Genomic DNA, 12,752 nt, shown 5'->3' on the forward strand with positions numbered 1-12,752 from the left:
TCGGTTATAATGGGCTGGGGACATGGTCCCCATGACCGACACAAGATTCCCTGAGCGGGTGCTCTACTCCCAACTCCAAAACGGTAGGTGAGCCCCAAGTGGACAGAGGAAGCAATTTAGGGATATCCTCAAGGCCTCACTGCTGAAATGTGGCATTCCCATAGGCACCTGGGACTCATTGACTCAAGACCATCCAAAGTGGAGGAGGAGAATCAGGAAAGCATTGAGCATTTGAAGATTGCCATCAGGCCAAAGCAGAAGCCGGGCGTAAACAGTGTAAGGAGCACGCTGCCACACCAACGCCTTACTCACCCCTTCCCATAACCACCTTCTACCCTAAGGGTAACAGAGCCTGTGGTAACCCCATCGGTCTGTACAACCACCTACAGACTCACCCTGAGAGTGGAAAAGAGTCATCCACATCTGTGGGGGACCGTCGATGACAATGATGATGGCAAAGTGTATGTGATTTACATTGCTGCGTTGGAAGTGCAGCTCAGTGATGTTGTGCGTAGATTAATAATCCAATAGGCCCAGGCGAATGCTCTGGGGAATATGGGTTCAAATCCCATCATGTTGCATGGTTAACATTAAAGTTTCATTAATTAATTGCTCGTTAAGAGCCAGCCCAGTTTCGATTAGGAAGTTTTGGTTGTAAAAACTCCACCTGGTTCAGTAATGTCTTTCAGGGAAGGAAATATTTAACTGGGTTTTTCATATATGTGACCGTAAAAACACAGTGATCTGAATTTCTCTTATTTGTCCTCTGAAATGGCCCTGGTGAGCTGCTCAGTTCAGAGGCAGTGAGGGATGGGTATCAAATCCTGGCCTTGCCAATAATGCCCACATCCCTCGGAAGAAAAAATAATGATGAGCTGCTAGTTATTTTTAACATCATGCCAACTGCAACAATTTTGGTAAAAGCACCAAAAGACCATTCTTTAATAAGAGTTGGCTTGTTAAATTTTTGACGTTTTCCAAGTAATTAGTTAGTGCACATTTAATAATGAAACAAGCCCCAATACAAATTAAGTGGAGCTGTGTTATTTCAGCTTTTCATCACATCTTAAAAGTTCATGTTCTCACAGCTTTTGTGTCTTTATACACAAAGATGTGATATTACTTTGCTGGACTGTGATCATGCACTTAGTTTAATCCACTTGATCTCACAGCTATATTGCTCTGCAAGTTTCTATGAGAACATGTAGAGATGAAGTGTATTTGGGGAAAAGCAGTCACTTCTTTTCAAACAGATGAGCAATGCCAGGCTGAATCATAAAACAAATCACTCATACCTTTTAAGTTTCTGTTCGAGCATTTATTCTGTCAAATTAACTGAGCAAAAAACGTACTTGTTTATGCTGAATTATTAAAATCAATGAATGGCATTACCCTCAGCAATTATTTATAGGATAATTAGATATGGAAAGTTTCATGAACACCACATGTGACGTTATGATTTTATTTGCAGTTGAGTTGGGGGAAATGGTGGTGGAATGGTAATATCTTTGAGCTCCTTGGGGAGCCAATAGCCGAGAAGTTTTATCACTAGACCATGAAATCCAGAGACCCAGGTAATGCTTTGGAAAGCCATGTTCAAATCCAGCCATGGCAGTTGGTGGAATTTGAATTCAATGAAAATCTGGAATTCAGAATAATGATTACGAAACTGTTATCAATGGTCAGAAAAAACACATCTAGTTCACTTATGTTCTTTGAAGAAGACTTGATCTGGCCTACATTTAACTTCAAAACCACAGCAATATGGTTGACTCTTAACTGCCCTCTGGGTAATAAATGATGGCTTAGCCCACTTGTTCCAGCAGTATATAAAAACGTCTTTGAGCAGGTTGATTAGACAATAGTGACTACAAAAGAATTAAATAAAGATTAGAGTAGTGCTAGAAAAGCACAGCAGGTCAGGCAGCATCCTCAACAATAGATATAGCAGCGCCTGTGCCTATGGGCTGGCCATTCATCTGTTGTTTTATCTTATTTAGACCACTTTGGCAGCAGTGATGTAGTTTAGTGAATCAATTCCTAATCCTTAGGCTGACATGACTTTGCTCTTTGATCTGGGGTGAACTTTGTGCCCACAAGTGCATAATGGATGTTTTTGCTCCTCACTGCTTTGTGGAGAAAAGTCCTGTCCACTTCTGGAACACTGTGGCCTCTGACTCCAATTGTTTTTCCTTAATAACTACCGGGAGCCAGGAATATTGTCTGCTGGGGACTTGACTCCACAATATGGATGTTACCCAAGGTTGAGGACAATACCATCTATGAACGTCTAAAGATCTTGAGCACCTTTTCCCCATTTCCCTCAGGTCGGCATCATCTAGTTGAACTAGATAATGTACCTCAGGTACAAGGTCAATGAGGACAGATTATTGCCTGTCAAAGAGAAGGTGGCTCCAACTCCAAGGAACACAACAGAGTCAAAGTTTTCTCAAATCTCAAAAATCACAAGGGGGGGGGGGGGGGAAATACGGTCCATCTAATGAACTTTGGTAAGACCTCTCTCTGGGAATTAAAAAAAAGGTGCTAGTCCTGTACATGGAAAAGATTGTGGAAAAAAAAATAGGAAACACACCAACCAACTCTGGTAGGAACCCTCTACTGAGGTAAGATCCCACTGAAGATGAGCCTTCTTCATCACTCTTTATAGAAGAGATATTCACCTATTTTTCGAATCAACCTGTTCAGAGATATTACTGCACACCAGTGGACCAGGTGGGACTTGACCTACATCCCCTGGCTCATGGGTAGGGATACTACCATTGCACCACAAGATGGCCCTCAGGTCTGCTTTGTTTAAAAATTGACCTATTTTTTGAACGAACCTGTTCAGAGATGTTATTACCCCGGAATAGGTGGGACTTGAATCCAGGCCTCTCAGTTCTGGGGTAGGGTCACTGCCACTGCACCACAAAGGGGCCCCTAAATCATTACTGTGGCTGAAGGGAGCAAGGATAAGAAACACTCGAAGACCCCAGTGAGTTCAAACTCACCATTCCTGGTTTATAAGGCCAGGACTCCAACCACTGATGGATGCTGGCTCCAGGTCTGCTTTAGAAAGGACTCAGATGATGAGTTCCAGAGGGGTAGCCTGTTACTTGGAATGCGATCTGGGAGGATTTCAAGTCCTTATGAATAGGAAGGTAGGTGTTGTTCATGACCTTTTACATCTCACGGAGCAGAATGTCGAGAGGCAGGTGTGGCAATATGGGAAAGCAGCAGGAACTAGTCAGTTGGAGTGGACTTTGGCTTTACTGCCTGCTTTAATGCACTACCAACATGCCAGCTAAGATGACTGAGCACCTGAAAGTGGCCTCCAGATTTGAAAAACCTGAAAATATCATGTTTATAAAGAGTAATTTCTCCGAGTACAGCCCAGCGGTTAACCTGTCTGGATCTTGTAATGGTCACAACATCTTGAACCTACCTCAGAGATCACATGATGTACAATTACTGATGTCTAAAATAATTTGCACATACTCTGTGCCTCCCTTTGAATTAATATCTGCACTCAAATACTGCCACACTCGTTTGACTGAAACAAATTCTGACTGTGTTTCCGACAAACTATGCTGACAATTTTCATGGTACTTGCATTATATTGACAGGGACATTGAGTGGAATTTAGGATTAATGATGGTTTGCTCTCTTCACAATCAAGATTGGAGTTCAGAGCAATCAAAAGAAATCATCTCCACACTATGGTAAATGGAAGGATGCAGTTTTAAATAACAGTTTTGAGGTACAATATGAAAAGAACAGAATTAAGAAGCAGATTGGCTTAAGGCTACAGGTCTGTCTCAAATTACTGCTTGAGCGAACTGAAAATTATGCAAACTAATTCAAGGTCAGCTCACGGGATGTATAGAGGGCAAATTTCCACTGGGAGGTGACTATTTTAGTCAGAGGACATTGCTACAGTGTTTCAGCTGATCCATGCTGTTGTGCAGAGAGGCGCACTAATGGGAACAACTAGTTAGAAAATAAGCACTATAACATGACTTTATACTGTCTAGAAACCCCACAGCATGGAAACAGGCCATTTGGCCCAACAAGTCTACACCAATCCTTCAAAAAGCATCCCACCCAAAACCATCCCCCTGCCCTAATCCTGTATTTCCCATGGCTAATGCGCCTAACCTATGCATCCCTGAGCACTATGGGCAATTTAGCATGCCCAATCCACCTAACCTGCACATTCCTGAACACTATGGGTAATTTAGCAAGGCTAGTTTACTTGACCTGCACATCTTTGGACTATATTCATGGAGAATCGCTACATTTTTACAATGAAGGAAGTTCACTTTTGGGAAATGCTATGTTGGATTCTAATCAGTGGCATTATTTCATAACCTTACTAATGATGGGTAATCCTCTCAAATGTATATTACTCCCCTCGATCTGTAACATAACCCGGAATTCATCAAACATCTCCTATTCCAGGTTGCTCTTTTCCACGTGTTCAAAATTATTGAGCAATTATCTCGGGATGCCTTGCAGAGCCTCAGAGGTCCCTGATTCAAAACCAGGCAGAAACATTTAGGAGTCTCTTGTAGTGCAGTGGTAGTGGTCCTACTTATGCACTGGGAGGCCTAGATTCAAGTCCCATTTGTGCCAGAGGTTTATATAACATTGCTTTATGGGTTAATAAAAAAATGTGAACTCAGCATCAGTTAACCAATATTTCCAGTTTAAACTTGTGCTCTCTTCAACAACACAAACAATGACCTTATGTATTTAGAAAAATCACACATTTTCAAAGTGCTTAACTGGTGACTAAATTATCCAACTGCACTGCTTTGAGAGGGGTGAAGAATTGACCTCAATAGACATCAGCTTAAAGACTGATGATTTCAATGAGATACTTTAGATTGGAGTGAATATAGATGTTTTTGTGGTTAATGCATAACCTGCATTGAGAGCTGGTGAGTGACAGATTTAAGGGTTAATTTCTATCTAAATGTAGTTTCTTTCTTAAGTTAGGAAACAACTGAAAAAATCATTAATTAAATTCAGGGCACTTAAGTTTTATTGCAGCCTTAAAACAAGAGTATGGAATCTGTCTGAGCAGCTGGTGGTGGTTAATAAGTTAGCTAATTAAAGCTAGTTTTGGGGGCACTTGTGGTGCATTTGTAGTGTCCCTACCCTGGACCAGAGGCCTGGGTTCAAGTCCCACCTGTTCCAGAGATATATAATAACATCTCTAAATGGGGTTGATTAGAAAAATAGATTAATTTTTAAAAAGCAGGTCTGGGTCTAGACCATGTATGCTACAAACAGTTGCTCTATTTGAGTGTTCAATAAAAGATGTTCCTTTGCAATTGGGTTTCCTGATTTATTACAGTGTTTATTGAATTTCAGGCTCTACCTTCAAGTACCTTTCACTTTTAAAAAAGAAAGCATAACCTTGTATGCCATTTCTGTGGTGTAGTGGTTATCATGTTCCCTTCAGACACCAAAGGCCCCTGGTTTGAAACCAAACATTAAACACTTAGAAGCTTTAGTGAATCAGTGTTAGTGTCATTACCGCTAGACCAGGGGGCTAAGTCCCACCTGTGCTAGAGGTATGGAATAACATCACTAAACAGATTGGTTAGAAAAATAGGTTCATTTAGAAAAAAAATTAAACCTGGTCTTGTGGTACACTGGTAGTGTCCCCTTCCTGGACCAGGAGGCCTGGATTCAAGTCTCACCTGCTGCAGAAGTGTGTAATTATATCTCTGAACAGGTAAGTTAGAAAAATAGGTTCATAATAAAGAGAGTTGATTTTTTAAAAATTGAATCTGGTTTTGGGGGCTCCAGTGGTGCACTGGTAAGATCCCAATCCCTGGCCCAGGTGGCTAGGGCTTAAGGCCCACCTGTTCCACAGGGGTGTAATAGCATCCCTTAATATGTTGATTTGAAAATAAAATAACCATTTCTTGAAAATCTTAAGCTGGTTTTCAGAAGCTTGGTTGTTTTATTTTAGTTCAAATGAAAGGAGGTCTTCCCCAGCGCTGCCTTGTCTGTACTGAAAGCTGCTTTGTGTGCACAGTGAATAAAGTGAGTGAGTGAGGGAATTCAGTCAGGAGGGGAAGCAGCTTTGATTTTCGACCTCTATCAGCCTGCTATATTCAGCTCCTCCTCTTCTACAAGAAGAAGCTGTTGGTGAGCAACTTGTAAGGTATTGTTTTTATTCCATATCTAGTAAATAACTTTTAAATTACAGTATGGCAGGTCGGCTCAGCTAAGTAGAATGTATATTCTGTGTAATGTGGGAAATCATGGATGCACTATGTGCTCTAGAGAAATGCATCTGCAGGAGGTGTCAATGGCTGCACTTGGGCTTTGGAACTTGAGTGATGACTGATGCTGCTATTCTGGATCTATGTGGCAGATGACTACAGTCAGTGAAATGGTCACACCACAGGTAAGGAGCATAGATATAGAGAGGGAATGGGTGACCATCAGGCAGAATAAGAGAACCAGGCAGGAGTCCCCCAAATTGATCTTACTCACTAATTAGCTTTCTCTTTCGGATTTAGATGAAGCCATGGTTCCTCAGGAAATCGCCATCAGAACTGAGTCTGTGGTAGCTCAGCTGTTGACAAGGGGAGAAAGTAGAAGGGAAGACAATCATGGTAGGGCATTACATAGTCAGGAGATCTGGCAGAAATTGCTATGGCAGTAAATGTGACTCCAGGATGGTGCGTCACCTCCCTAGTGCCAAGTTTGAGGATGTCGCAGAACAGTTGCAGGACATTGTCTTAAAGTCATAGGCCTGTACAGCATGGAAACAGATCCTTCGGTCCAACTCATCCATGCCAACCAGATATCCTAAATTAATCCCATTTGCCTGCATTTGGCCCATATTCCTCTAAATCTTTCCTATTCACATACCCATCCAGGTGTCTTTTAAATGTTGTAATTGTACCAGCCTCCACCACTTCCTCTGGCTGGTCATTCCATACACGCACCACCCTCTCCATGAAAAAGCTGCCCCTTAGGTTCCTTTTAAATCATTCTCCTCTCGCTTTAAACCTATGCCCTCTACTTTTGGACTTCCCACCCCAGGGAAAAAGATCTTGGCTATTCACCCTATCCATGCCCCTCATGATTTTATAAGGTCACCTATCCCTCAGTCCATGGTACTCCATGGAAAACAGCCCCAGCCTATTCAGCCTCTCCCTATAGCTGAAACCCTAGCAACATCCTTGTAAATCTTTTCTGAATCATTTTAAGTTTCACAACATCTTTCCTGTAGCAGGGAGACCAGAATTGCATGTTCTGGAATGAACAGCTCGAGGTTGTAGTCCACATGGATACAACACCATAGCTATGTAGAGGGATGAAGTCCTGAAAGCAGATTTTAGGGATTTAGAAGGAATTTAAAAAGAAAAGCAGGACCTGAAGAGGAACAATTTCAGTGTCACATTCAGTGTCACGTGCTAATGGTTGTAGGAATTGAAAGATTGATCAATTGAAGCTGAAGAATTCGGTTTGGAGAGAAGGAAGTTTCAGATTTAGTTCAGATGGCTGGACAGTTACTGATCATGCAGAGTGATGCTAACAGTGGGCGGCATGATGGCTCAGTGATTAGCACTGCTGCCTCACAGCACCAGAGACCCAGATTTGATTCCATCCTCAGGCACTTGTGTGTAGAGTTTGCACATTCTCCCCATGTCTGCATGAGTTTCCTTCGGGATCTCTGGTTTCCTGCCACAGTCAATAGATGTGCCAGATAGGTGGATTATTCTTGGGAAAGGCAGGGTGATGGAAGTGTGGAACACTCTTTGGAAGGTTGGTGTGGACTCAATTGGCTAAATGGCCTCCTTTCACACTGAGGGATTCTATGATTCTAACAGTGTGGGTTAAGGATGCAAGTTTGCTCACTGAGCTTAAAGCTTTGTTTTCAGACATTTCATCACTGTATGTGGTAACATCATCAGTGAGCCTCTGGTGAGTATTGAAGCGTCACTAGTTCAGCGAGCAAACTTACATCCAGAACCTCAACCTGAGCTACAAACTTTCTCAAAACTCACTAGTGTGGGTTCAATTCTGAAGGACTCTCCTTCTCAATCTCTTCCCTCGCCTGAGGCATGGTGACCTTCAGTTTAAACTACGAGCAGTCATCTCTCAGAATTGAGAGAGCAGCTCTATGGGCTGGTAGGATGATGGTAATTCATCTTCACACAGGCAATGGATAAACTTTAAAGAAGTATTACATCGCTGAAAAAGACATTTTTATTGAAGCTTTTCATTTTTCCCTCTTCCAGACAATTTGCAGGAAAGAGCAAAATAAAAGGAAAACAACATTCTCTTTATACAACAAGAGTGGTGATTGGTTGGCAAATGGAGTCCTGATTGTTACAGGTGCTGCCATGGAGAATACATCAGTTAGATGAAGACTGACAATTCACTGTCAGACTCTGTTTAAATTTTAAACAAGACAGGTTGACTCGAGTTCATTTCCCAACTCAATGCCTTGACCAAAGAATGGCTGCCCCTTATTTTACTGAGTGGAAACAGGCACAGTGCATGTACCTGTTATTTCTGTCTGCAGTGATCATGGCACTATATATTAACATATGTAACTTCTACTGTACATTGCCATACTGAGAGTCTAACTGATAATCCTAAATTAGTTTTCAGTGTATTGCTTTGCACAATCCTGAAAGTGTGTACTTTGCATTCATATTCTACGCTCTCTTTCTTTATTTGTTCCTTTGTCTTCCTATTCTAAAATCCTCCCAATCCTCAAAGTTATTTCTATTTCTGGGAACATTATAGGTCTTTTGTTTTAATCTTATACAATCCTTAACTTTCTTTGTTAACCTGGATAACTGGCTATCCGTTTTGAGCCTTGCTGAAAACTCTATAATAATTAATCATTTGGGAGTACAGAACGAAAATATTACTGAAGAGTAACACATTTTGTCAATGCATTTCATCTTGGACTCATTAGGACAAGAAATTGTGGGCGGCACGGTGGCCCAGTGGTTAGCACTGCTGCCTCACAGCGCCTGTAGACCCGGGTTCAATTCCCGACTCAGGCGACTGACTGTGTGGAGTTTGCACATTCTCCCCGTGTCTGCGTGGGTTTCCTCCAGGTGCTCCGGTTTCCTCCCACAGTCCAAAGATGTGCGGGTCAGGTGAATTGGCCATGCTAAATTGCCCCTGTTTCCACACTGTAAGTAATCTAATCTAATCTAAAAAAAAATACCATTGCAGCAGGAAAGCAACATTTATACTGTTGGTCTCTTACGGACAACACCAAGGGAACTTACAATGGGATTCCAGATTAGAGTGGTGCTGGAAAAGCGCAACAGTTCAGGTGGCATCCGAGGAGCAGGAAAATCAACGTTTTGGGCAAAAGCCCTTAATCAGGAATACAGGCAGAGTGCTGAAGGGTGGAGAGATAAATGAGAGGAGGGTGGGGAGAAAGTAGCATAGAGTACAATAGGTGAATGGCGGTGGGGATGGAGGGGTTAGGTCAGGGAGGAGAGTGGAGTGGATAGGTGGAAAGGAAAATAGGCAGATAGACAAGTCATGGGGACAGTGCTGAGCTGGAAGTTTGGAACTGGAATGAGGTGGGGAAGGTGAAATGAGGAAACTGATGAAGTCCACATTGATGCCCTGGGGTTGAAGTGTTCCGAGGCGGAAGATGAGGCGTTCTTCCTCCAGGCGTTGGGTGGTGGGGAACGGCGGTGAAGGAGGCTCAGGACCTCCATGTCCTCAGCTGAGTGGGAGGGGGAGTTGACATGTTGGGCCACAGGGCAGTGTGGTTGATTGGTGAGGGTGTCCCAGAAATGTTCCCTAAAGCACTCTGCTAGGAGGCGTCCAGTTTCCCCAGTGTAGAGGAGACCACATCGGGAGCAACAGATACAATAAATGATATTGGTGGATGTGCAGGTAAAACTTTGATGGATGTCGATGGCTCCTTTGGATGGAGGTGAGGGAGGAGGTGTGGGCGCAGGTTTTGCAATTCCTACGGTGGGAGGGGAAGGTGCCAGGATGGGAAGGTGGGTTGAAGGAGGCCGTGGACCTGACCAGGTAGTCACGGAGGGAATGGTCTTTGCGGAAGGCGGAAAGAGGTCGGGAGGGAAATATATCCCCTGATGGTGGGGTCCGTTTGGAGGCGGCAGAAATGTCGGCGGATGATTTGGTTTATGCAAAGGTTTGTAGGGTGGAAGGTGAGCACCAGAGGGGGTTCTGACCTTGTTACGGTTGGAGAGGTGGGGTCTGAGGGCGGAGGTGGGGGTTGTGGATGAGATGCGTTGGAGGGCATCTTTAACCACGTTGGAAGGGAAATTGCAGTCTCTAAAGAAGGAGGCCATCTGGTGTGTTCTATGGTGGAACTGGTCCTCCTGGGAGCAGATACAGCAGAGGTGGAGGAATTGGGAATATGGGATGGCATTTTTGCAGGAGATAGGGTGGGAATAGGTGTAATCCAGGTAGCTGTGGGAGTCGGGTTTGTAAAAAATGTCGGTGTCAAGTCGGTCATCATTAATGGAGATGGAGAGCTCCAGGAAGGAGAGGGAGGTGTCAAAGATGGTCCAGGTAAATTTAAGGTCAGGGTGGAATGTGATGGTGAAGTTGATGAATTGCTCAACCTCCTCGCGGGAGCACGAGGTGGCGCCAATGCAGTCATCAATGTAGCGGAGGAAGAGGTGGGGAGTGGTGCCGGTGTAATTACGGAAGATCAACTGCTCTACGTAGCCAACAAAGAGACAGGCATAGCTGGGGCCCATACGGGTGCCCATGGCTACCCCTTTGGTCTGGAGGAAGTGGGAAGATTCGAAGGAGAAATTGTTGAGGGTGAGGACCAGTTCAGCCAAACGAATGGGAGTGTCGGTAGAAGGGTACTGTTGGGGACGTCGGGAGAGAAAGAAATGGGGAATAGAGAAATGGCAGAGACACTAAATGGCTACTTTGTATTTGTTTTCACTGAAGAGGATAAAGGAAAGCCCTCAGAATTAGGATCCAAGGGATAAGGACAAATGAGGAATTGAATTGGTATTGGTATAAGAAGTTAAAAAAAATCACACAACAGGTTATAGTCCAATAGGTTTATTTATCTTGCTGTTCACAATCAAAAACAATGATGTGGATGTGAGTACAAAGTGTAATGTTTCCCTGGTTGGAAATAAATCAAGCTGGAATGTATCTTGTGAGGAAGAGACAAAGCAGCTTCGAGACAATTTGGTAGACATAATGTGTGGGTGAGAACATGGCAAATGGAATACAATGGGGAAAAATGTGAAGTTTTTCAATCTGGTAGGTAGAACAAATGGTAAGAGATTAGGAAGTACTAATTTAAAAAGCAGTAACACTATGGTAGTGCCCTTTGCTCAAGCCCAACTTGTGCCATAACATGTCTGTACAGACTGATTAAAAGATAATTATAAAGGGAACTAGGTGTCATCATTAGCAAATAGAATGCCCCATCAATCTATTCTCAATCATTAGTAAAGTGATGGAAGGTGACCTCAACAGTGCTATCAAGCAGCACCTGCTCAGCAATAACCTGCTCAGTGACGCAGTTTGACCTCCTCCAGGGCCACTCAGTCTCATCATTACAGCCTTGGTTCAAACATGGACAAAGAGCTGAATTCCAGAGATGAGGTGAGAGTGACAGACTTTGACATCAAGGCCACATTCAACTAAGTGTGGCATCAAGAAGCTCCAGTAAAATTGAAATAAATTGGTACCAGCTGGCAAACTCTCCACTAGTTGGAGTCATACCTGGCACATAGAAAGATGATCATGGTTGTTGGACATCAACCATCTCAGCTCCAGACATCTCTGCAGGAGTTCCTCAAGGTAGTGTCCTAAGCCCAACCATTTTCTGCTGCTTCATCAATGACTTTCCTTCCATCATAAGATCAGAAGTGGGGATGTTCGCTGATGATTGCACTATGTTCAGCACCATTCGCAACTCTATAAATATTAAAGTAGTCCATATTCAAATGCAATAAGATCTAGACAATATCCAGGCTTGAGCAGACAAGTAGCAAGTAACATTCACAGCACACAAATGTCAGTCTATGACTATCGCCAATAAAAGTCAGTACGGTGGCTCACTGTTTAGCACTGCTGCCTCACAGCGCCAGGGACCCAGGTTCGATTCCCTCCTTGGGCGACAGTCTATGTGGAGTTTGCACATTCTCCTTGTGTCTGCATGGGTGTGATCCAGTTTCCTCCCACAGTCCAAAGATGTGCAAGTCAGCTAGATTGACCATGTTAAATTGACAATAGTGTCAGGTGTATTTGTCAGAGGAAAATGGGTCTGGGTGAGTTACTCTTTGGATGATTAGTGTGGACCTGTTGGGCTAAAGGGCCTGTTTCCATGCTGTGGGAAACTAATCTAAGTCTAAAAAAAGAGACACTCTAACCACTGCCCCTTGACATTCAAAAGTGTTACCATCACTGAATTCTCCACTATCAACAACCTTGGGGTGACTCTTGACCAGAAACTCAGCTGAACTCACCATATAAACACAATGGCTACAAGAGCAGATCAGAGGCTAGGACTACGACCGAAAAAACTCACTTCCTGACTCCCTGAAGCCTGTCCACCATGTAGAAGGCACAAGCCAAAGTATGATGGAATACTTCCCACTTGCCTGAATGAGTGCAGCTCCAGCAACACTTCAGAAGCTTGACACCATCCAGGACAAAGCAATTCTCTTGATTGGCACCACATCCACAAGCAGCCACTCCCTCCACCACTGAAGCTTAGTGTCAGCAGTGTG

This window comes from Chiloscyllium plagiosum, chromosome 38 (genome assembly GCF_004010195.1).
Source record: "Chiloscyllium plagiosum isolate BGI_BamShark_2017 chromosome 38, ASM401019v2, whole genome shotgun sequence".
Classification (NCBI taxonomy): Eukaryota; Metazoa; Chordata; class Chondrichthyes; order Orectolobiformes; family Hemiscylliidae; genus Chiloscyllium; species Chiloscyllium plagiosum.